Source organism: Neomonachus schauinslandi, chromosome 3 (assembly GCF_002201575.2).
Source record: "Neomonachus schauinslandi chromosome 3, ASM220157v2, whole genome shotgun sequence".
In the NCBI taxonomy this organism is placed as follows: Eukaryota; Metazoa; Chordata; class Mammalia; order Carnivora; family Phocidae; genus Neomonachus; species Neomonachus schauinslandi.
Window position 1 is genome coordinate 21,191,513 of NC_058405.1, and position 23,714 is coordinate 21,215,226.

Below are 23,714 nucleotides of genomic sequence, written 5' to 3' on the forward strand. Positions count from 1 at the left end.
CCTAAGTATTCCTTGACAGATGAATGGATTAAAAAAGGTGTGGTATAAACACACACACACAATGGGATATTACACAGCCACAAAGCAGGATGAGCTCTTGACATCCGTGACAGCGTGGGTAGACCTAGAGGGTATTATGCTAAGTGAAATAAATCAAAGAAAGCCAAATACTATATGATTTCATAGCAAAAGCAAAGCAAAACAAGTCAGAAATAGACTCAGATACAGAGAACTGGTGGCTGCTAGAGGGGAGGAAGGTGGTGGGATGGGAAAAATAGGTGGAGGGATTAATAGGCACAAACTTTAGTTATAAGACAACAGGGTTATAATTTACAGCAAATAGCCAATATTATAACTTTGTATAACAACAGATAGTAACTAGACCTATCCAGGTGAGCACTAAGTAATGCATAAAAATATCTAATCACTATGTTGTACACCTGAAACTAATATAATGCTGTAGGTCAATTATAATTCAATGGAAAAACTGCTACCCATTTTTTTCTTAAATGAATTTGAATACCTTTCTTATTGTGGATTCCCACCCCACCGCCTTTTTACTGTTGCTAATGTTTGAAGCCTTTCTTCAAAGGTAGGATTCTAAACCACCTGAGATTTTGACTTAACTATTTCATGTCTGTTCCATCAGTTTTGTTATTCTCACTTGTAAATGATCTTGTTATTTTTACAGCAATCTATCCTGAAAGAAGAAAAAGGGCTTTCTTTGCCTTCTCAATCACACATGTAGAATCTGCTAATGGCAGGAATTCATTTGGCCCACCAAGATACTAAAAAAACTGACTGTAAGAATGTCTGTACATTGGGGCGCCTGGGTGGCTCAGTCGTTAAGCGTCTGCCTTCAGCTCAGGTCATGATCCCAGGGTCCTGGGATCGAGCCCTGCATCAGGCTCCCTGTTCCGTGGGAAGCCAGCTTCTCCCTCTCCCACTCCCCCTGCTTGTGTTCCCTCTCTCGCTGTGTCTCTCTCTGTCAAATAAATAAATAAAATCTTAAAAAAAAAAAAAAGAATGTCTGTACATCGATTGTTTTAAGTTGGCCAGAAACAATACAATTATTATCTTCTGAAACATGTAGGTCAGCATATTCCCTTTTGTCACTGGAATACGCAATTTCTTTTTGCCTAACCCAAGCGAGTAGCTTGGGAAAGAGAAATTTCTTTTTTTTTTTTTACCCCATCAAGGTTTTCAGTCCCCTTGTATTTTCTCCAGGCTAGCTGCTCACACATGGCCTTTGGCGATCCACTGCACTATCAGTCTCACCCTTCAAATCATATCAATTCCAAGGGCTTTCATTCCACACCACTCTCAGATCATCAGAGTCTTCGTGAACATGCACTTTGCTCCTAAAACTTGCAAGGAAAGATAGAGAATTCACTCATACCATGATATAGCCAGGGCTCTGCAAACACTGGGGAGTACTCTATAGGCCAAAAATAGTATTCCTAGAGAAAATTTCCTAATGTTCCTCATAAGAGAACTTTTGAAATTGGACTTGGAAAAGGGGGTTCATCTGGTTATTTGTTAGAAACTACACGGAAGCACCTCCTGTGTTGGTGGTTCTGGGCTCTCTGGGTCTATACTCATAAGTGGGACTTTGCATTACTCAGTGACTTTGAAAATCTTATTGAAGCAATAAATAATTTTACCAGCTCTTTATATTCTAACCGTGCAGATAGGAAAAACAGAACAACTATGTTTTAAAATCTGCAAAAGCTAAAATATGTTCCCTGAGATTGCACATCTCATTTTAAAGGTATGTTTCTCTGATGTCTTTAGTCTTTGCTGTGGAATTCAGTAAATATAGATGGTGATCAATATCCATCTGACTATGTTTAGCTTTGTTTATTTTAACATGCTAATGTATTTCATTAAAGCTGCACCCAGGGGCGCCTGGGTGGCTCAGTCGTTAAGCATCTGCCTTCGGCTCAGGTCATGATCCCAGGGTCCTGGGATCGAGTCCCGCATCGGGCTCTCTGCTCAGCGGGAATCCTGCTTCTCCCTCTCCCACTCCCCCTGCTTGTGTTCCCTCTCTCTGTCTCTCTCTCTGTGAAATAAATAAATGAATAAATAAATAAATAAATAAATAAGCTGCACCTGTTACCATCATCGAATTTAAAGGTCTCATGTTTCTAGTACACTCTATTTTTAGAACCAAATCTGGTACATCAGCTCTGTCAAACATTTTCATTCCTGTAATGATTCAAACTAGATTTCAATAAATAGCCAAGAATATTCTTTGATGCTACTCTGGTATCATTACTACTGTTGATCTCCTTGCTTTTTGAAAGCTTCCAATAAAGTATTGGGATGGTTATTAGGTTTCTTTATGAGATAATATATGACGTAGAAGCTAAAATATTTATAAAGCAACATCATGCTACTTATAAGATTTTTAACAGGAATATTATCTCCCCATACTTATTTTTCTTACTCTATTAAAAGCTATTCTCCACCATGTCTAGCAAATTATTCTGCAGAGGATAAACTGAGAGTTAATAACCGTTGAATAAAAGGGAAGCAAATGGAAATCAAATAATTTTAAATTTACTTCATTATGCACAGACTTCTACTCTGCTGAGTTCCCACGACTGTATCTTATGACACTTTTCTGTTTTTCACACTTGAAGTCTCCAGATACTCAGTCTTTCTTTTGATAACTCTGCACATTTTTTCCTTCAATTTTCTGTTTCTTGTTGACTATATACTACCTTTTGAAACTCTGTTTTTAAAATGCCTGAAAAAATTACAAATATAGTTTATCACGGAATGCTTATAACTTAATACTAAAGTGAAATGATAAAATTCAATATTACAGATTGTTGAAATCACAAAGTCCCTTGCTTGATAACGTGTGAATGCGGGGACTCCATTCATGAAATTAAAGAATAGCTCAATAGGGTATATACATTCATTCATTCACTCAATAGATACTCACTGAGCAGTTGTTCTGAGTCAGGCCTGGTACTAACTTACTAGTGCTTCAACCAAAAAAAAAAAAAAAAAAAGAGAGAGCGAGAAAGAGACCCATCATCAGGAAATAATTCTGATAATTCTAGGAAGAAGTTGGTTACCAATGCTCTTCCTTCTACCTGGAACTTCCTTGCAAGAACTATGTATTTGAGCTACTCAGAGCAGGATACACATAATCTGAAAGCAAGTTCTACACAAAAATGAACACAAGATATCTCATCACATCTTTTAAATATTTATGCCTTTATTCATTTAGTTCTTCTGTATCTTTCACCATTTCTGTAGAAATATTCTAGGGCTGGAAAAGAGCACTGAACAAAAGCACTCTATGTCCTCATCCTCAAGGAAAACATGAAAACATGTTAAAAATAATCCTATCACAGGTACTTAAAACTTACAATATTTCAATTTTAATACAATACCCATACAATTTTTCAACTCCTAGAGATTATAAAGATCGCAATTTCTCTCTTTAATAAAAATACAGTATGGCCAAAACATTTGATGACAACAATGGAAATAAAATATAATACTTAAGAAAATACATGCATTTAGTGTATGTTTCCCCAGGAGTTGGAGGAAGAATTTAGATTTACACTAGGGCCTATTCTACATTTATTACATTGGCTCAAATGCAATCTGCTTCAGACCAATTCTGGAGTATATTTGTCTTGTAGCACCCTTGCTTCCTTCTTTCTATATAAGAATCTTTACTGCAAACCCATAAATTATGCTTCAAATTGTACTTCTGACACTGAAATATCATTAAACACTCAAACAAAAATGGAGTTAGGAAGCTACATAGACTCTTAACAACTTGATTCTTTTTATTTTAGGAGTAAATTCTAAATTCTAATCATATGCTGTTGGGTGTAATCAGACTTAAGTCATATAATATCCCATTATGTATTATTTCCCAGAGATTAATTTGAATATAGTAATAAAGAAATATGGATACTCTCTGGGTTGAAAAGAGTCCCAGGTTGCTGTTAATACTAATCACGGGAACAGAATATAAACAATACCATTCAAGCAACACTATTTTAAAGCAGGATTTAGGGAATATCTGGGCATGAATTAGAATATTTTAAACAATTCTAGCATACAATTGATAAAACAATTTTAAGACTATGTCAAAAATATATACAACTGAGTTGTAAATATTTAACTATATAAGAAAATTGCTTTATCATGATCTTGAACAAAATCAATGCCTCCGTTTACTGCATAACTATTGACCATTTAATATATGGCAGACACTAGGCATAATATAGAAGAATGACTATAACCTTGCTTTGCCATCTTGGAATTATGGTCTATTAGAGAGAAAAAACAGAAATGGGTCATTCTTATAAATATACTATGTTATTTGATCAGTATATCTCCCCCATACTGTGGGAAAGTTTTGAGGAGTCCTGTTAAACAGATTGCTTTTTCCTCTTGGTTATAAAAGTGTTTCAGTTTCCAGCAATTACCATGAGTAAAAGTTTTCAAAACTGATAGTCATTAGCTGGAAAATGAAGAGCTCATAATCCAGATAATGTATTTGTGACAAGGGCTAAGACGGATACATTTGGGGAGGTTAAAACCTGCATGTGTTTCTTAGAAAGTGAATAAGTACTTTAATAATCACAGGAGAAACTCAGAAATGTGGTATTAAAAAGACAAAATAGAAAACATACATAACCTAAATACTCATTAAACATTGTTTTGAGTTAGTAAAAGCAATCTCAGAAAAAATAGGATATAAATTTGAAAATTCATAGAATATTAAATATTTCCCAAGGTCAGTACATCTAAACCCTTTCAAATCTAACCTCATTGTGATATATAAAAAGAAATTCATGTCATTATTTAGCACTTAGAATTTTATATGTGAACTAAATATAACTAAAAATCAGAGATGCTAGTTCTTTTCCTGAAGAATTCAATGTTTCCCAAATTCCCTTTCCATTTCCCCACCTCCGCCTTGAATGAAAAGAAAAATAAATAAATAAATAAGTGAAACCTTCATGGCAGGAGAAAGTCACTGGGAAAGAATAAGGAACTCTATCCCATGGTCTTCATTTACTTAAGTTCACAACAGTGGGACTGTAGATAAGATGAACAACGTTTCTACTTACCTGGAAGTACAGAGAGAACTAGCAAGATAAACAAGAATATTCAATGGCTTTAGGTTATCTTTGAAATGCCTGGGCTAAAGGACAACTTAAAAAAAAATTAAGTGCACTATGGTGTCTGAAGTATCTGAGTAGAAGACTTAGTGATCTGCAATAAAATGCAAGCTGGTAAGATTGTAATAGCTTGTGGCATGGCTTCAGGGGAGCATAAAGAGGAACAACTATAGGAGTCTCTCTTTTGAAGAAAAAAAAAAAAAAGAAGGCATTCTAGTTGGCAATTGGAATCCCTTGTAACCTGTGAATAAGGGAATGAACAAGAGCCCAATAATCTGAACACACCAAAAGCACACTGATTCATTCTAACAGTCGCTGACCACAGAAACATTGAGTTCTTTCTAGAAATTTAAAGCAAAGGCTGAAGAATAACTTCCCAAAACCATTGTAAGTATAATTTCACTTCTGCCCTAGAAGAGTAGTTGGATGAGAATTGCAGGTCAATGGTGTCATGCTTCAAGGAAAAATCTTTCCCCCCATTTAGGAATACCCTTTGTTTTTCCTATAAGTTTTTAGCAGCCCCCTTCTACCTGACACATACCCATATTAGGCAATAATTGCACTCTATAAAAATGCTTAGGTTCACCTTCTCCCCTATTTCTTTTTTTTAAGTGTCGAGGCTTCACTGTACTTTGTCTTTGGATGCACAGTTAATACTGGCTTTTTTTTTTAGCAAACATGGCTTTCAGACTGGGATCTCACACTCTCATCACGTAAAGAGAACAAGAAGAGTCTTGGAATTGTTGTCATCTCTTCTTTCTTCCCGCTACATGTACACATACACCTTTTACCTCAACACTAATGGATGATTGACTCTGAAAGTCCCTGCTCCTTCGTCCCAGCCCAGCAACTCCAGATCACAACAGAAACTACAGAGATCCTCTGCAGATGAGTTCGAAAGCATCCACTATGTGATTTTACCCAAGATCAAAATCTCCTTTTCTGTCCTTTCTGTCTCCCTCATACTCCTGGGAACGTTTTAATAAATCACTTGTACAAAAAAATTTCAAATGTTTGCTTCAAGGATACGTAGTATGAAACATGTTTACTTGTAACTCAACCTATTCACGATTCCTTGTCACTCTGATTTTCTCCTTGGTGTATTCACCAACCACTCTTTCTCTGAACTTTAATACAGACTGATAGTGCTCTCAAATATTTTAGAAGTGGTATCGAAACAGATATATCTTTCTTTCCTGTGTGTTTGTGTATTTTGTCACCTCAATAGTAAAAAATTTTTAAAAAGATTTTATTTATTTATTTGACAGAGAGAGAGAGACAGCAAGAGAGGGAACACAAGCAGGGAGAGTGGGAGGGAGAAACAGGCTTCCCGCGGAGCAGGGAGCCCAATGTGGGACTCAATCCCAGGACCCTGCGATCATAACCGGAGCCGAAGGCAGACGCTTAATGACTGAGCCACCCAGGTGCCCTCAATTATAGAAATTTTTCAAGATAGGAAATCTATCTTCCACATTTCTTTTTCCTTTTGTATATGTGTATGTGGGTGATGGTACATTGTCAAGCACTAAGAGAGAGGTTAATGAATACTTGATAAGTTAAAGAATTTAGTCCCTTGGAAGAAGGAACGAAAAGGTGCTTATTTTGTCCAGGACAGTGAGAAAGGTTGATATTTGAATTAAAATGCATATAACTTATATGATCATATAAACCATGAGTGCAATTTGGTACAGGTATTAAGGGAGTGAACATGTGGGATTCAAACACATGTCTCTGTAACTCAAAGGCCAATGAACTTAGTCAACTATTTTACTAGAAAATTTAATACAGTTACTCCAGTAGATCTTCTCAGACTGAAATGCTCATTACGTCCAATAAAGATTATTCTAAAAAGACAATAAATTAGCTTATATATTCAATCATTTAATGAACACTTGTAGAATAACGACTTGACGCTGAACAAGTCATTTGGGTTAAAAATTACATATATATGTATATTTTATACATATAATTCTGTAATACACACACACACACACACACCATATATATATATATATATATATATATGGACTCTGCCCTCAAGGAGATCACAGCCCAGTGAAGAACACTGATGATAAAATATTAATTATAAGAAAATGTGATGAGTATACGAATTGGAAATATGTGTCATATGTCCTAGAACATACAAAACTAACATTTCTAATTCCACCTGAGGATGAAGGTATACTTTAGGAGGCTTTATTACAGCTATAATCATAATCACTAAGGTTAAAATTATTTTTAGTCTTATTTCAAATTAGGTGGACAGACTGGACATTCTTTATCTGGTTGTATTTGAACGGACTTATCATAGCAGCAATATCCACAATAGCCAAACTATGGAAAGAGCCTAGATGTCCATCAACAGATGAATGGATAAAGAAAATGTATATATATATATAATGGAATATTGTGCATCCATCAAAAAAACTGAAATCTTGCCTTCTGCAACAACGTGGATCGAACGAGAGGGTATTATGCTAAGTGAAATAAGTCAATCAGAGAAAGACAAGTATCATATGATCTCACTGATATGAGGAATTCTTAATCTCAGGAAAAAACTGAGGATTGCGGGAGTGGTGGCGGTTGGGAGGGATGGGATGGCTGGGTGATAGACATTGGGGAGAGTATGTGTTATAGTGAGTGCTATGAATTGTGTAAGACTGTTGAATCACATACCTGTACCTCTGAAACAAATAATACATTATATGTTAAAAAAAAAAAAAGAAGAAGAAGAAGATAGCAGGAAGGGAAAAATGAAGGGGGGGAAATCGGAGTGGGAGAAGAACCATGAGAGACTATGGACTCTGAGAAACAAACTGAGGGTTCTAGATGGGAGGTGGTCGGGGGATGTGTTAGCCTGGTGATGGGTATTAAGGAGGGCACGTATTGGATGGAACCCTGGGTGTTATATGCAATGTATCATGGAACACTACATCAAAAACTAATGATGTAATGAATGGTGACTAAAATAACATAATAAAATAAAATTTAAAAAATATAAAAAGAAAAAGAAATCAGGTTCTCTAGGCCCATCTGAATATAATAAAGTACTCTTCACTTGCCAAAAAAAAAAAAAAGAACTGACTTATCAGCTTTAGATTGCTTAGTATATTGATAATTCCCTGGTTATTTAGAATTCAGAACAATTCTGAAATAATGAATGATTTAACAAAATATGAATTAACAGATTATTTTTGCCTATTTGAAAGTATTTTCAACATTTATAAGCACCATTTTTGAAAAATGACAAGAAATTTAGAAATGTAAAAAGAGAAAATCTATTATTTTCTTAAAGGTGTTCACTACCAGATTCATATGTGCAGGTGTGTTACTAATTTCAGTGAGTTATACTTCAGTGATGTTTAAAATATAGAATTTAAAAACAAAGAAGTAACAGACAATGCAGCCCACAATTTTTATCATCCTCAAAGATATGTGAGAAAACGCATTTAAATACACTAGAGTAAGAAGCAGTAAATCAAAGACAGAGAAAAACAAAAAAAAATTAAAAAAAAACAGGAAAAAAAAGATACTGCACTGCTGATAAAAATTTTTCCATGTTACAGTAGGTTCACTACCTTGTTCATCAAACAGAATTTGTAGCTGAAGCTATGATGGAAAACAGACTTGATCCATCAGTGTAGCATTTTTGTCGAGTATATCATTGAAATATTTCAGTAAATCAACAAAAAAATGAAATCCACCAGAAGTGTATATATGAACAACCCCAGCTATTTTAACATTACCACAGCTTTCTTTGAACATGTAAGTCCAAAATACTGAATAAAATATATAGGAGAACAGTATAATAGTATATAATCTTCCACTGGCATCTCACATTTTCCTCCACACAAAATATATATGAGCCTCATGCAATCGCAAACCAACATTTGCTAGTAACAAAGAAGTTTCCATTTTCCCATATTCATTCTCCCCCTCTCCCTGCACGAATATTATTTGTTTCCAACTTGATAGGACAACTATTTCCAACTAGTCAAATATATGTACTCACTGTGTAGCAGGTCTTGTGCTAAGTGGTTCACGTGGTTGATCTCATTTTTCCTTTCAATTTTGAAATGATTATATACTTCCAGGAAGCTCCAACAATAGTACAGAGTTCCATGAGCTTTTCACACACCATCTCCCAACATGACATCTTATGTAACTAATAGCGCAGTATCAAAACCTGTGAACTGACATCAGGGCAACACTGTTAACTTGATTACATGCACTCACTTGTGTGTTGCCTGCATGTGTATTTATGTGCAGTTTTAGGCAATTTTATATACACACACACGTTTGTATAACTTATCTCATTTAAGATGAAACAGAATTCTTCCACTACTGCAAAGAAACTCCCTCATGCTATCCTTTATATTTACAACCCATCCGGTCCTTAACTGTTAACAACTATTAATCAGTTCTCCCTCCTCATAGTTTTATTATTTTGAGAATGTTGTAAGTGGAAGCACAGTATATACTATTTTGGGATGCAGTTTTTTATCTAAGCCTAATACCCTGAAGACCACCCATGTTGTAGCATATACGCATAGTTTATTCACCTTTATTGCTTACTACTATGTCAATATATGAATCTTTTCTATTGTTGGTAACAAGCACAAACTTACTAACTTAAAACAAGCAGATTTATTTCACATTTTCGGAGGTCAGAAGTCAGAAATGGGTATCACAGGGCAAAATTTAAGTTATTGACTTCAATAGGAAAAAAGACTGCTTGCTTTCCTTTTGTTTTGTTTTTTTAAATTTTATGTTATGTTAGTCACCATACATTACATCATTAGTTTTTGATGTAGTGTTCCATGACTCATTGTTTGCGTATAACACCCAGTGCTCCATGCAGAACGTGCCCTCTTTAATACCCATCACCAGGCTAACCCATCTCCCCATCTCCCTCCCCTCTAGAATCCTCAGTTTGTTTCTCAGAGTCCATAGTCTCTCATGGTTCATCTCCCCCTCTGATTTCCACCCCCTCATTTCCTTTTAGACTCCCTAGGGAGTGTCCATTTCTTTGCCTTTTCTAGCTTTTTTTTTTTTTTAAAGATTTTATTTATTTATTTGAGAGAGAGAATGAGAGAGAGCGAGTACATGAGAGGGGGGAGGGTCAGAGGGAGAAGCAGACACCCTGACGAGCAGGGAGCCCGATGCGGGACTCGATCCAGGGACTCGATCCAGGGACTCCAGGATCATGACCTGATCCGAAGGCAGTCGTTTAACCAACTGAGCCACCCAGGCGCCCTGCCTTTTCTAGCTTCTAAAGGCCACCTCCATTCCAGCTGGTTACCAGCAACATCAGGCAGTCTTTTTTTTTTTTTTTTTTTTAAAGATTTTTTTCATCTACTTGACAGAGAGAGACACAGCGAGAGAGGGAACATGAGCAGGGGGAGTGGGAGAGGGAGAAGCAGGCCTCCCGCCGAGCAGGGAGCCTGATGTGGGGCTGGATCCCAGGACCCTGGGATCATGACCTGAGCCGAAGGCAGACGCTCAACCACTGAGCCACCCAGGCACCCCAAGCAGTCTTTCTCACATCACCATGTCTCTGCTCCCACTCTCACATCTTCTCCTCTGATTTCAACTCCTTCACCTTTTTGTTTCAACTTGTAAAGCCCCTTGTGATTATATTTGGCCCACCTGAGCAATCTAGGATCATTTGTTTAAGATCAGTTTACTGACAACCTTAGTTCCACTGACAACTTTAATTATTTGTTACAGATCATATTCACAGATTTTAGGTATTTAGGACATGGATGTTATGGGAGGCCATTATCCTGCCTACCACATTCTTTATCATGCACAAAATCTTTAACCTCCGTTAGATTCACAAAATTGGTGTAAGGTCCTCAAATATAAATTGCCCGAATTGTTAGAGGTCTAGGAATATTTAATGATATTCCACAAAAATTCAATGGAACTGAATAAACAGAAAAGAGATACTCTGTTCATTCTTCAGTGAGGAAATAACCAAGCCAATCAAAATTTTTTTAATGTTTTTCCACTAATTAAGCATGGAGCTCATTTATCTGAGAAGGAACAGAACATACAGACATAGGGCTAGGATCACTTTAGTTGGAACAGCTATCATTTGTTCACCACACAGCACATCAGTATTTTGTGGTGCTCACTGCAATAAAGCAAACATTTCATAAATACTCCTGAGTACTCAACCACCTTCTCAGTTGTTAAGATCCTATTCACTAGTTGTTACCGGGAGTCCTGAAACATGAAATCCAATGATGTGGGAAATATCAGAAAGTATCACTATGTGGTTGTCAAATTTGGTTCTGAAGTGTAATCCAGGCCTGGATTAAAATATTCTAATTACTATAATAGTTACAATAACATAATTATTCATTTTCACAGGGCTTTTGAGAGCTTAAAATAAGATCAACAACGGAAACCAGCACACAAACTTCTGGCAGCTTTATTAGTAAAAACCTAAAGCTGAAAACAACCCAAATATCTTCATTAGGTGGATAGAAAAGAAAAATCATGTTGTTTATACTTGAATTAAAAGCCTAGAGTTTTCTTCAATAAGAAAGCTCTAAATAATATTCTTTTAGTCCTTCATACAGATAGTTGGCCTTCTCTTCCCTTCATAAAACTATATTTGAGGTAATAACAGAAAAGTAATTTATACTGGCATGTAACTATAAAAACATTCCATTGGGGGGAAACTATAGTTTGTTCCTGTCAAGTTATATCTTTGAAATATGTTAAAATTTGGATCAAATACAAAATAAAATAAGTTTGGAAGCACATTCTTCCCCAGAGCCTAAAGGAACTCAGCCTTACTGATACCTTGATTTTGATCCTGTGGACTTGGAGAAAAGAAAGCAGCTGACTTTCTGACCCAGACTTCTGACCTACAAAAATGAGAATAAAGGTTTTTTGTTGTTCTTTTTAAACTGCTAGGGTTATGGTAGATACACTGAATATTCTCACTCATCTTGGACAGCCATCTTGTTTTATCCACTACCTAGGTATTTAAGCACCAGTTTTAAGATAGATCTTTAGGTTACAAATATTAAAGAGGAAAGCGCCTGTAGTGAATCAAATGAACATAAATCTGTATTTCAGAGATATGTGCTACCTATTATGAAATATCTTATTTCATTGTGTGAATGAATGGTGCTACTTTCAAGAATGACCCTAACTCTATCTAGTTTACTCTCCATAAACATTAGTCAGAAAATATTGAAATCTCTTAATCTCAGGAAACAAACTGAGGTTTTCTGGAGTGGAGGGGGGTGGGAGGGATAGGGTGGTTGGGTGATGGACATTGGGGAAGGTATGTGCTATGGTGAGGGCTGGGAATTGTGTAAGATTGATGAATCACAGACTTGTACCCCTGAAACAAATAATACATTATATGATATTTAAAAAAAAAGAAATTGAAATCTCAAAATATACTATTTAAAGTGCAAAGTGCCATATATAGGAAATACTAAAAAAGTTATGAATTACATAATTGACTAAATGTGACTTATAGCCAAGAGGTGAGCTTTGTTATTATGAAATATTTATTATATTGCAATCAACCATATTTAAGTTCACAAAGATCAATTTTAGAATTGTATACTGTCTAAGGAGAATGTAAATACTTTAAATTTATATGTAATATTTTCTAACAATTAGAACTATTGCTTTGACACCTAAAATAAAATTATAAACTATTATTTATATTAAAAAATATGTAATTTTGTATAGTTTCATCTCAGGCTGTCAGTGTAATGGCATAATATTGGAAGTTGGCTTCCCTTTTCACAATCGAACATATGTTTTTCTCAACAAATTATTTATAAACAATCATAGTTTATTGGTCAAAATAAAATGTTGTTTTGGCAAACATTTTCCAACAGAAATACCAGTTATTTCAGTTAAGTAAACATCTGCTTTAGGACAATTAGATTAGCAACATGTTTTTGGTCATGTCCTCTTTGTGAGCTTTTGCTAAAAATTATCCTAGGAGGATTGCCAATTAAAAATCCACAGTGATTTAAAAGAAGGTTGGTAGAATTTTAATATCCTCAGAAAATAAAAACAAGTTTTCTTAAAAACACATGACTAAACAGGAATCAGAAAAGATATATAGATGGCAAATAAGCATATGAAAGAATGCTCAACATCTTTGGTCATTAGGGAAAAACAAATTAAAACACGTATTTAAATGGCTATAATTCCAATAATACCAATACAAAATGCTGATGAAGATGCAGAGCAAGAATACTCGTTACTGGTAGGAATGCAAAGTGCAGCATTTGTTTTTGTTTTGTTTTGTTTTTTTAAAGATTTTATTTATTTATTTGACAGAGAGAGACACAGTGAGAGAGGGAACACAAGCAGGGGGAGTGGGAGAGGGAGAAGCCGGCTTCCCGCGGGGCAGGGAGCCCCATGCGGGGCTCGATCCCAGGACCCTGGGATCATAACCTGAGCCGAAGGCAGACGCTTAACGACTGAGCCACCCAGGTGCCCCAAAATGCAGCATTTGTAAGAAGCCCTTTTTAAATAAACATATGACCCTTGAACAATATGAGTTTGAACTGCATGGGTCCACTTACAAGCAGAATTTTTTTTCAATATATGTACTTCAGTAGTGTAAATGTGTTTTCTCTTCCCTATGATTTAATATTTTCTTTTCTCTAGCTTACTTTCATTGTAAGAATACAGCATATAGTAGAATACACAAAATGTTTTAGTCAATTGTTTGCTAATTGCTAAGGCTTCTGTTCAACAGTAGGTTATTTAGTTTTGTGGGGGGAGGTCGAAGTTATAACATGGATTTTCAACTCTGCATGGGGAGGGTGACCCCCATGACCCCCAAGGATCACATTGTTCAAGAGTCAACTGTACTTAACATAGGACCGAGCAATCATGCTCCTACATATTTCACCCCACTGACTTGAAAACTTAGGTCCACACAAACCATGAATGTTTGTAGTAACTATATTCACAATTGCTAAAAAATGGAAGGAACCAAGATGTCCTTCAGAAGGTAAACGGCTAAAGAAACCGTGGTACACCTACGCACTGGAATACTAGTCAGTAATAAAAGATGAAAGAGCCACAGATGAATCCTAACGACACCATGCTAAGTGAAAGAAGCTAGATCAGAACAATTACATAATATGCAGATCCACTGACATGGGATCTGGCAAACATGAAATTAGAAATACAGACAACAGATGAGTGTTGGGAGTCAGGAGTATTCAACTGGGGGAAACTGGGGACTTTTTAGAGTGGTGGAAACGATCTGGATGGTACTGTGATGGTAGATACATGATACAATGCATTTTTCATAAACAATAGAAATATACAGAATTAGAGCATACTTTATGCAAATTAAAAATCAACCAGGAAGTCTGAGGATGCTAAGATGGAAAGCGAACTGTGCTAGAATAGAACTTTATTACAATACATAAATTACGATATGACCTAATTTATTTGAAGTTACTTAACTAGGTACATTTTCCATTACAGAAACTCAGTAATAAAAAAATTGTGTTTTTCTATCAAAAATCCTGCATCTGTTTAAATTACCCAAATAATTATGCAAAGGAATACTTTTTCTTTTGCCTGCTTTGTTCATTGGTAACTTTCAGCCAAAACTATAATTACCACATAATATTATAGCTCTCACAGAGAAACTCTTTTCTATGCTTTATAGAGCTCTAACACTGATGGCTTCGTGCATTTGAAGATTTCAAACAAAAGTTCAAAGTGTCCTTTAATGAGTTTCACTAGTTTTACTTGCAGCATATTTGAAGTTGCTGTCTCAGATGACTCTCACGTCAGCTTTAATGACTGTACAATTCAAACTCTAGCTTGAACCCTTTTCTATGCTTTATTGATATGTATAGCTCCCTCCCTAAAGGGAATAAGAAAAAAAAAAAATGACCTTATGCATCCAAGACAAAATAAACCAGAATTTCAAGTAGTTTCAGATTATAACATTTTATCATGGAGCGACAATTTTAGCCTGGGAATAAACAGTCATGGCTATGACTTCAACAGAAGGACTGCCAAAGGATGCAGGTAAAGCCAGTCTGCCACCCATTCCCTAAACCTGCTCCAAACTCAAAGAGCAAGCTCAGATCTTGGACTGAGGACAAATCAGGCAATTAATATCATTCACCTTCCATCAGTGATCCAAAAGTAAAGCAGATCTACATATTATTTAGGCAAAGTAGAGTTTAAAAGGTACACATATAGCAAAACCTTTGCAAAGAGTTGATCAGGTGTCCTGAAATTTCCATTTAATCACGTAACAATGAATGTTGTGGGAGAGAGAGGCAAGACATCCTCAAGCCTATGAAACACAGAATTGTGCAGTAATTTCTGGAATTTTCTTACATATTTGAATAGTAAAAGAATCACTTATATAGTCTTCAGCTTTATTTTTTTCAATAAAAAGTGCTTTGGGAACAGAATAGAGGAACTTGCCCTAAGATGCTCCTTCACATTTATTCATTTTAAAGGCATATTATTTCAGAAACTATTTAAAATTTATCACTGGGAGAAAAATACATATTTTAGAAAAAAAATGTGCCTTAAATTTCCTTAATCATTTCATTCTATGAACTTGAGTTTTTAAACTACTGAGTAAATCCTGAAATTAAGAAAATTTAAAAAAATCATTTATCAGAAGCACTATTTTATATTTATTGATGATATTACTACCATATATAATACACAAACATTATCACTTGAGTGCCTTGCAATATAAAATACACCAATGTTATGAACACTTTAGTCAACGATTTGGGTGAATAGACTCCTGACTCAGAGTAAATCAATTTGATTGATTGTATTGGATGTGTGGTGTCATTTCAACATAGCTCAAGTGATTGATGTTTAGAAAATGCATTAGACAACAAGCAAATCATATTTACTTTCATTCAAGTGAAACATATTTATTGTGTAAACGTATCAAAGAGTAGTCTTAATGTTGCTTTTTCTCCAACCAGTGCTTTAACTTCAACTCACACATTTAGGTACACTGTATTTTCATTTTCACTGAGCTTCAAATATGTTCTTTCCTTTTCAATACGATTTAGAAGTGTATAATTTAGTGTCTAAATATTTTCAGGTTTTTGATATACATTTTGTTACTGATTCTTAGTTTATTTCCATTATGGTCAAAGGATATAGTTTGTATAATTTCAATTCTTTTAAGTTTGGTAAAGTTTGTTTTTGAACCCAAGACATGGTCTATTTTGTGATGTTCCATATGCACTTCAAAAGAATATATATTTAACTCTTCTGGGGTTATGTATTCTATAAATATCAATTGGTAATGTTGGTTGATACAGTTATACATAGTTTTTCATTCACTGCTATTTTTCTCCACTTGTTCTATCACTTAACAAGAATAAAACACTGAAATATCCAAGTGTGGATATATGTATATATTCAATTCTGCTAGTTTTTGTTTTATGTTATTTGAAGCTCTTTTTTGCATACACATATAGGACTGCTAGGTCTTCTTGGTGAATTAACTGTTTTCACTGTTTAACATACCTCTTTCTATCTCAGGTATTTTCCTTCTTTTGAAGATCAATTTACCTGATAATAAACACATTGAAGATTTCTTTAGCTTGTACATCTCATTTTCCATGACTTTACTCTTTAATAATCTTTAATTATATTCAAGATTGAGTCTTGGGAACATGTATATTCCTAACAACAGTGTCCGTGTGTTGTTCTTTGGTAATTTACATTTAATTATTGGTGTGGCTGGATTTTAGTCTTAATTTTGTTTTCTAAATCTCCACTGTATTCATACTTCTGTTTCATTTTTCCTGCCTCTTTTCAATTACTCTTTTAAATCTCACTTAATATAGCTATTGTTTTTTTTACTATATTTCTTTTTTTTTAAAGATTTTATTTATTTATTTGAGAGAGAGAATGAGATAGAGAGAGCATGAGAGGGGGGAGGGGCAGAGGGAGAAGCAGACTCCCCGCTGAGCAGGGAGCCCGATGCGGGACTCGATCCCAGGACTCCAGGATCATGACCTGAGCCGAAGGCAGTCGCTTAACCAACTGAGCCACCCAGGTGCTTTGAATTGTGTTTTTATAGTAGTGATATAGGGATTAAAATACATATGTCCAACTACTCAGTCTACTTAGACCTAGTATTTTACAATGTCAGGTGAAGCATAGAAACTTTATGTGCTATAATCCTTTAAGTACCCTACCTTAAATTGTAGTTCTCATATATACATACTTATACATTCAACATCTTTCAGATAAGGTAATGATTTTGCTTTCAACATTTTTGAAAAGAAAATATAGGCTATTATATTTATGAGACATGATCATTGTTGCTTTTCTTTAATACTGAAGATCCAAATTTTCCTACAATATTACTTCCCCTCTGCCTGAAGAACTTCATTCAGCATCTTCTAGAACAGTTTTGCTACTGATTAATTCACCTGTTTTTCTGTTGTCGTTGTTTGCTTTGTGTTTAAATTTTAGAATGTCTTTTCCATCATCTTTCTTCCAGAAGGATATTTTTGCTGGATAGGATGCTGAGGTTTACCATCATTTATTTTCAATATTTTAAAAGTATTGTTACACTATATCATGATTTTTTTGGATGAGAAATATGCAATTATCTGTATCAATGTTTCTTTATAATGTGTTGAAATTTTGGTTTTCTATTAAGTATTATCTTTACACCTTAAATTTTCACCTGTTTTGTTATAATGCATCTAGCTATGACATTCTTTGAATTTATTTGAAATTGTCCAAGATTCTTCACTGTGTAAATTATTTCTTTAAACTCGGAAAGTTTTAAGCCATAATTACTTCAAATATTTTTTTTTCTTCACTAACATTTACCCTTTACTTCAGAGACTCCAAGACACGAATGCAAGACCCCTTTGATATTTTCTTACAATGTCTTTGAAGATTTTTTTGCTCCCTTTTTCAGATAGGTATATATATATACATATTGCTCAACCTCAAGTTTACTGATTTTATCATTTTCATTCCATCCTGAGAGCATACAGTTTGATTATTTCAATTATTGAATTTTTCAGTTCTCTACTAAGCCTTCTGCCATTCTATTAAAGTATATTTGCCTATATTTAATAGAGCGTGGCTATAATAATTTCTTTAAAGTCTGATAATTTCAAAAACTTTTTAAAGTTTGTTAATTAACCTTTCCCTTGAGAGTTGTTTTCCTGATGTTTTACCAAGGAATTTTGAATTATATCCTGGGCATTTTCTCTATTTTGTAATGCAACTTTGAGTACTGTTATACCTTTTGAAGAATGTTGATTTTTGAAAAAGATTATTAAGGCGAAAGATCAACCTGGTATTCATACCACAAACCTTTCTGTGGGCTTTATTTCTCATAATCAGTTTTAAAGATTTCCAATGCTACTTCAGTGTGCCCCCCATGTGCACTACACAGGGCCCAGTGTGGAAGAGACTGAGCAGTGTTCTGGACCATATTTTAGTTCTTAAAGCCAATGCTTTATTACTGTTGGGTCAGTTTCAGAGCTACACCACTCAGGCTTGAACTCAGGACTCTGTACACAGATTTAGGGGCTTTCTTTCTCCAGCTCTCTACTCTTCATACTTTTCCCTTTTCATCGATCTCTTGCTGCCAAGGAGCCCTTTTCCTAATATGCTGAAGTTTTTTGTTTCGTTGTTTTGTTTTTTTTTCCCCTAATATGCTGAAATTTTAATTTACACATGCCATCACATACTTTCTGCTAGTATCACAATAGGATTGAGAGTCCTCCTACTTTAGACAAATATCAATTCTTGTGACAGTCTTCTAAAAACCTCCCCACTCCCATTATTAGATGAAAGAGACATGTGCAATTGTTCACTGTTCTCTCCTCTCCCACAATCTTTCCAGGCCTATGTCATCCATAGCCTTTCTTCTTACCACTCCAGTAAACATGTCCTCAAGGAACACTAACTCCTTATTTCTAAAACAAACAACAACAACAAAAAACCTTCCTTGACTACTTGGCAATATTCAGCAACTCCAAACTTCTCTAAACTTCCTCTTCAATTACTTTGCATAATGACCTGTTTTTTTTTTCTTTTTCGGGGGGTGGCAGGGGGTATAATACCTATTTCCACCCCAAGCTTTTCAATCATTGTCTCCAATTGCACATTTTGAATTTTCTCTAAGTCTGCAGTTGACCCTGCCTTAATCTTCACACTCTAATGAATTCAATTAACTTTCATATTTTTCAAACTTAAAACCTCAGCCCAAATCTCTCAAATTAAGGCAGCAACTGATTGCTGATTTCTACTTGCAAATTTAGAGAACTTTTACCTCTGTGTGTCCAGAATTGGAATTTATCTTCTCTCTCAAATCTATTTCAATAGATTTAATAGGTCTCTAGCTTAAAATGTGCAATGTGCATCCATTTGCCAATGCTAGCACCTATAGCACCATCTTTTAAGTTTTTCTTGTCTGATCCTATTTTTAATCAAAATCCTGAAAGTAATATTCATATCAATCTCGTTCTCTCCATCTCCACTGTCCTATTCTGGTTGCAGATAACTATCATCTCTCTGGCTCAGCACTTCTACAACATCATAACCACTTTCCCAGCCTTTAATCATTCTCTTCCCTCCCTGTAGGAAGAGTGATTTTTTTTCCTTAAATTCATATTTGAAAATGTCACCCACCTAATTAAAACCCTTTGGTAGTTAGTCATTTCATTTCAGATAATGTCCAAACAACAAAAATTCTACAAGTCATTACATATCTTGATTTCAGCTCTTCTCTCTAGACGAATTTCTATCCCCCTCTGCACCTGTCTATAATCGAAGCATACCAAACTTCCTTCACACTTATTAATATTCCTTGTTTCCTCTAAACTCTATGTCTTTATACATGTTTTATTTTTCTTGGTATATTTTTATCCACAACCCTGAATACTGGTTATTAACCTGTTCCTCCTCCATATCCCAGGTCCAAAGTTAAAAGACTTTGAATTTCAGGACATTCTATACACGTAGTGCTTTACATTCTCTATGATATACAATAAGTATTTTGAATAATAAAGGACAGAAAGAGCAAGAACCCTTAAGCCAGACATATCTGTCAATTTTAAATATTTTAAGATTTTCATTGATGTTAATTATACACTTCCAATTTATTTCACTCTTGTCCCTTTTTACAAAGTTAAAGTCTGATTCTAGGAAAAATCTTTACAAAAAACTATTCAAATTCCATCTTAAAAGTTTTATAGTTCTCATATTGAAACCTACTTTAACCGAAACCTACTCCTGCCCATGTAAAATAACTGTCTTATTTTTAAAATCCTTCTATTAGACAAGTATACAAATTCTTTTTTTTTTAATTTAATACTGTATCTGAGTACTTAATTTCTTCTTCCAATAGTTTGAGCACAAAACAGTTGTTTGCATTTTTTTCTTTCCTCTCCATTTTCCTGTTTGACTTTCATGGTTTGTATTAACCATTTTGGACCCACTCTTTGACTTCAAATTAATAATAACACTATAAAGGTAAAAAGACTCAAGTATGAAGTCAATAAATTTCATAGAATGAAATTTATTTTTGCACACACACCAATCAAAAGAAGAAGATCTGCTAAATTTCCACTACTGTTTCCATACCTCCCCAAAACCGAGGAACTGAATTCCAAAAGTGAATTCCAAAGTAACACATTTCCCCCACTCATTTAACAAATACCTCTTTAATATGTTTACTACCACAGTAAAACCCATAGTTACATAAATGCAAAAAGCATCACTGTTATTTATGTAACTTAGCAAAGGAGACTATAAATGAAGCAGATTAAAGTATAACAAAAGTAAATGGTAGACTGCAAGACAGACATAGAAGGCTCTTAACATCTTAGAGAACATTATAAGTGTTACTGAAGCTTGAAGAAAGGACAGTTTTTTTCAAACTAAAGTTTTTAGTTCATCCTAAACAAAAACATCACAAAGAATAAATACGGTGTTTTAGGGAGACTGTCTCCTGACCTCACTGCAACAGAGATTACCAAAGGAAAAGTTATGAAAAGAGGATGGACGGAAAGGCAATATACAAATGATCAAAGACCCTTTGCCAAGCTAAGAAGTTTGCTTTAGACTACAAAAAGCTCAAATATGATCAGGCTGGTGCATAGATGAGTGCCACACACTAGATTTTGGGCGTAATTTGGTCTGTTTGAAGAAAGTGCCTCCCATAATTTCAAAGAAAGAAAAACTTATATAGGTACAAAAATAAGGGTGAATACAATGAAGGCATGGAATATGACTGTAAAGATCAAAATTATAAAAGATTTTATAAATGGAATTGATAAGAAGTTGTTTGAAAAAAGAAAGAAGAGGAATCAAAAAAAAAAAAGGAGAGAATGTGATCAGGCAGAAGACTAGAACAAAGCCATACACTAGAGATTTAGGATATATTTTGGTCTCTTAGAAGAAACTGTATCCTAAATTTTTAAAGAGAGATTTGTTTAGTGTATATTTTTCTGGGGTTGTTGTTACCCTGTCAGCATTTTGTTCTCTCATTCATCTATTCTCCTCTGGACAAAATAACAAGACGGAAATAATCACCTCAAATAAAAGAATAAGAGACAGCACCGACTGCCAGGGACCTAATCAATAGGGACATTAGTAAGATGTCGGAACTAGAATTCAGAATGATGATTTTAAAGATACTAGCTGGGCGTGACAAAAGCATGGAAGATATTAGAGAAACCCTTTCTGCAGAAATAAAAGAACTAAAATCTAACCAAGTCGAAATCAAAAAGGCTACTAATGAGTTGCAATCAAAAATGGATTCTCTAACTGCTAGGATAAATGAGGCAGAAGAGAGAATTAGTGATCTAGAAGACCAAATGATGGAAAATAAAGAAGCTGAGAAAAAGAGAAATAAACAACTACTGGATCATGAGGGCAGAATTCAAGAGATAAGTGATACCATAAGACGAAACAATATTAGAATAATCGGGATCCCAGAAGAAGAAGAAAGAGATGGGCAGAAGGTATACTAGAGCAAATTATAGCAGAGAACTTCCCTAATTTGGGGAAGAAAACAGGCATCAAAATCCAGGAGGCACAGAGAACCCCCCTCAAAATCAATAAAAATAGGTTAACACCCTGACATCCAAAACTAAAACTTACGAGTCTCAGAGACAAAGAGAAAATCCTGAAAGTAGCTCGGGACAAGAGATCTGTAACCTACAATGGTAGAAACATTAGATTGGCAACAGACCTATCCACAGAAACTGGCAGGCCAGAAAGGAGTGGCATGATATCTTCAGAGCACTAAATGAGAAAAATATGCAGCCAAGAATACCATATCCAGCTAGGCTGTCATTGAAAATAGAAGGAGAGATAAAAAGCTTCCAGGACAAACAAAAACTAAAGGAATTTGCAAACACAAAACCAGCCCTACAAGAAATATTGAAAGGGGTCCTCTAAGCAAAGAGAGAGCCTAAAAGTAACATAGACCAGAAAGGACCACAGACAATGTACAGTAACAGTCACCTTACAGGTATTACAATGGCAATAAATTCATATCTTTCAATAGTTACCCTGAATGTAAATGGGCTAAATGCCCTAATCAAAAGACAAAGGTTATCAGATTGGATAAAGAAACAAGACCCATCAATATGCTGTCTGCAAGAGACTCATTTTAGACCCAAAGAAACTTCCTTGAAAGTGAGGGGATGGAAAATGATTTACCATGCCAATGGACATCAAAATAAAGCTGGGGTGGCAATCCTTATATCAGACAAATTAGATTTTAAACCAAAGACTATAATAAGAGATGAGGAAGGACACTATATCATACTTAAAGGGTCTATCCAACAAGAAGATCTAACAATTGTAAATATCTATGCCACTAACATGGGAGCAGACAATTATATAAGCCAATTAATAACAAAAGCAAAGAAACACATCAACAACAATAAAATAATAGTAGGGGACTTTAACTCCCCCCTCACTGAAATGGGCAGATCATCTAAGCAAAAGATCAACAAGGAAAGAAAGACATAAATGACACACTGGACCAAATGGACTTCACAGATCTATTTAGAACATTCCATCCCAAACCAACAGAATACACATTCTTCTCTAGTGCCCATGGAACATTCTCCAGAATCGATCACATCCTAGGTCAAAATCAGGTCTCAACCGGTACCAAAAGTTTGGGATCATTCCCTGCATATTTTCAGACCACAATGCTTTGAAACTAGAACTCAATCACAAGAGGAAAGTAGAAAGAACTCAAATACATGGAGGCTAAAGAGCATCCTACTAAAGAATGAATCGGTCAACCAGAAAAATAATGAATTTAAAAAATTCATGGAAACAAATGAAAATGAAAACACAACTGTTCAAAATCTTTGGGATGCAACAAAGGCAGTCCTAAGAGGAAAGTATATAGCAATGCAAGCCTTTCTCAAGAAACAAGGTCTCAAATACACAACCTAACCCTACACCTAAAGGAGCTAGAGAAAGAACAGAAAATAAAGCCTAAACCCAGCAGGAGAAGAGAAATAATAAAGATCAGAGCAG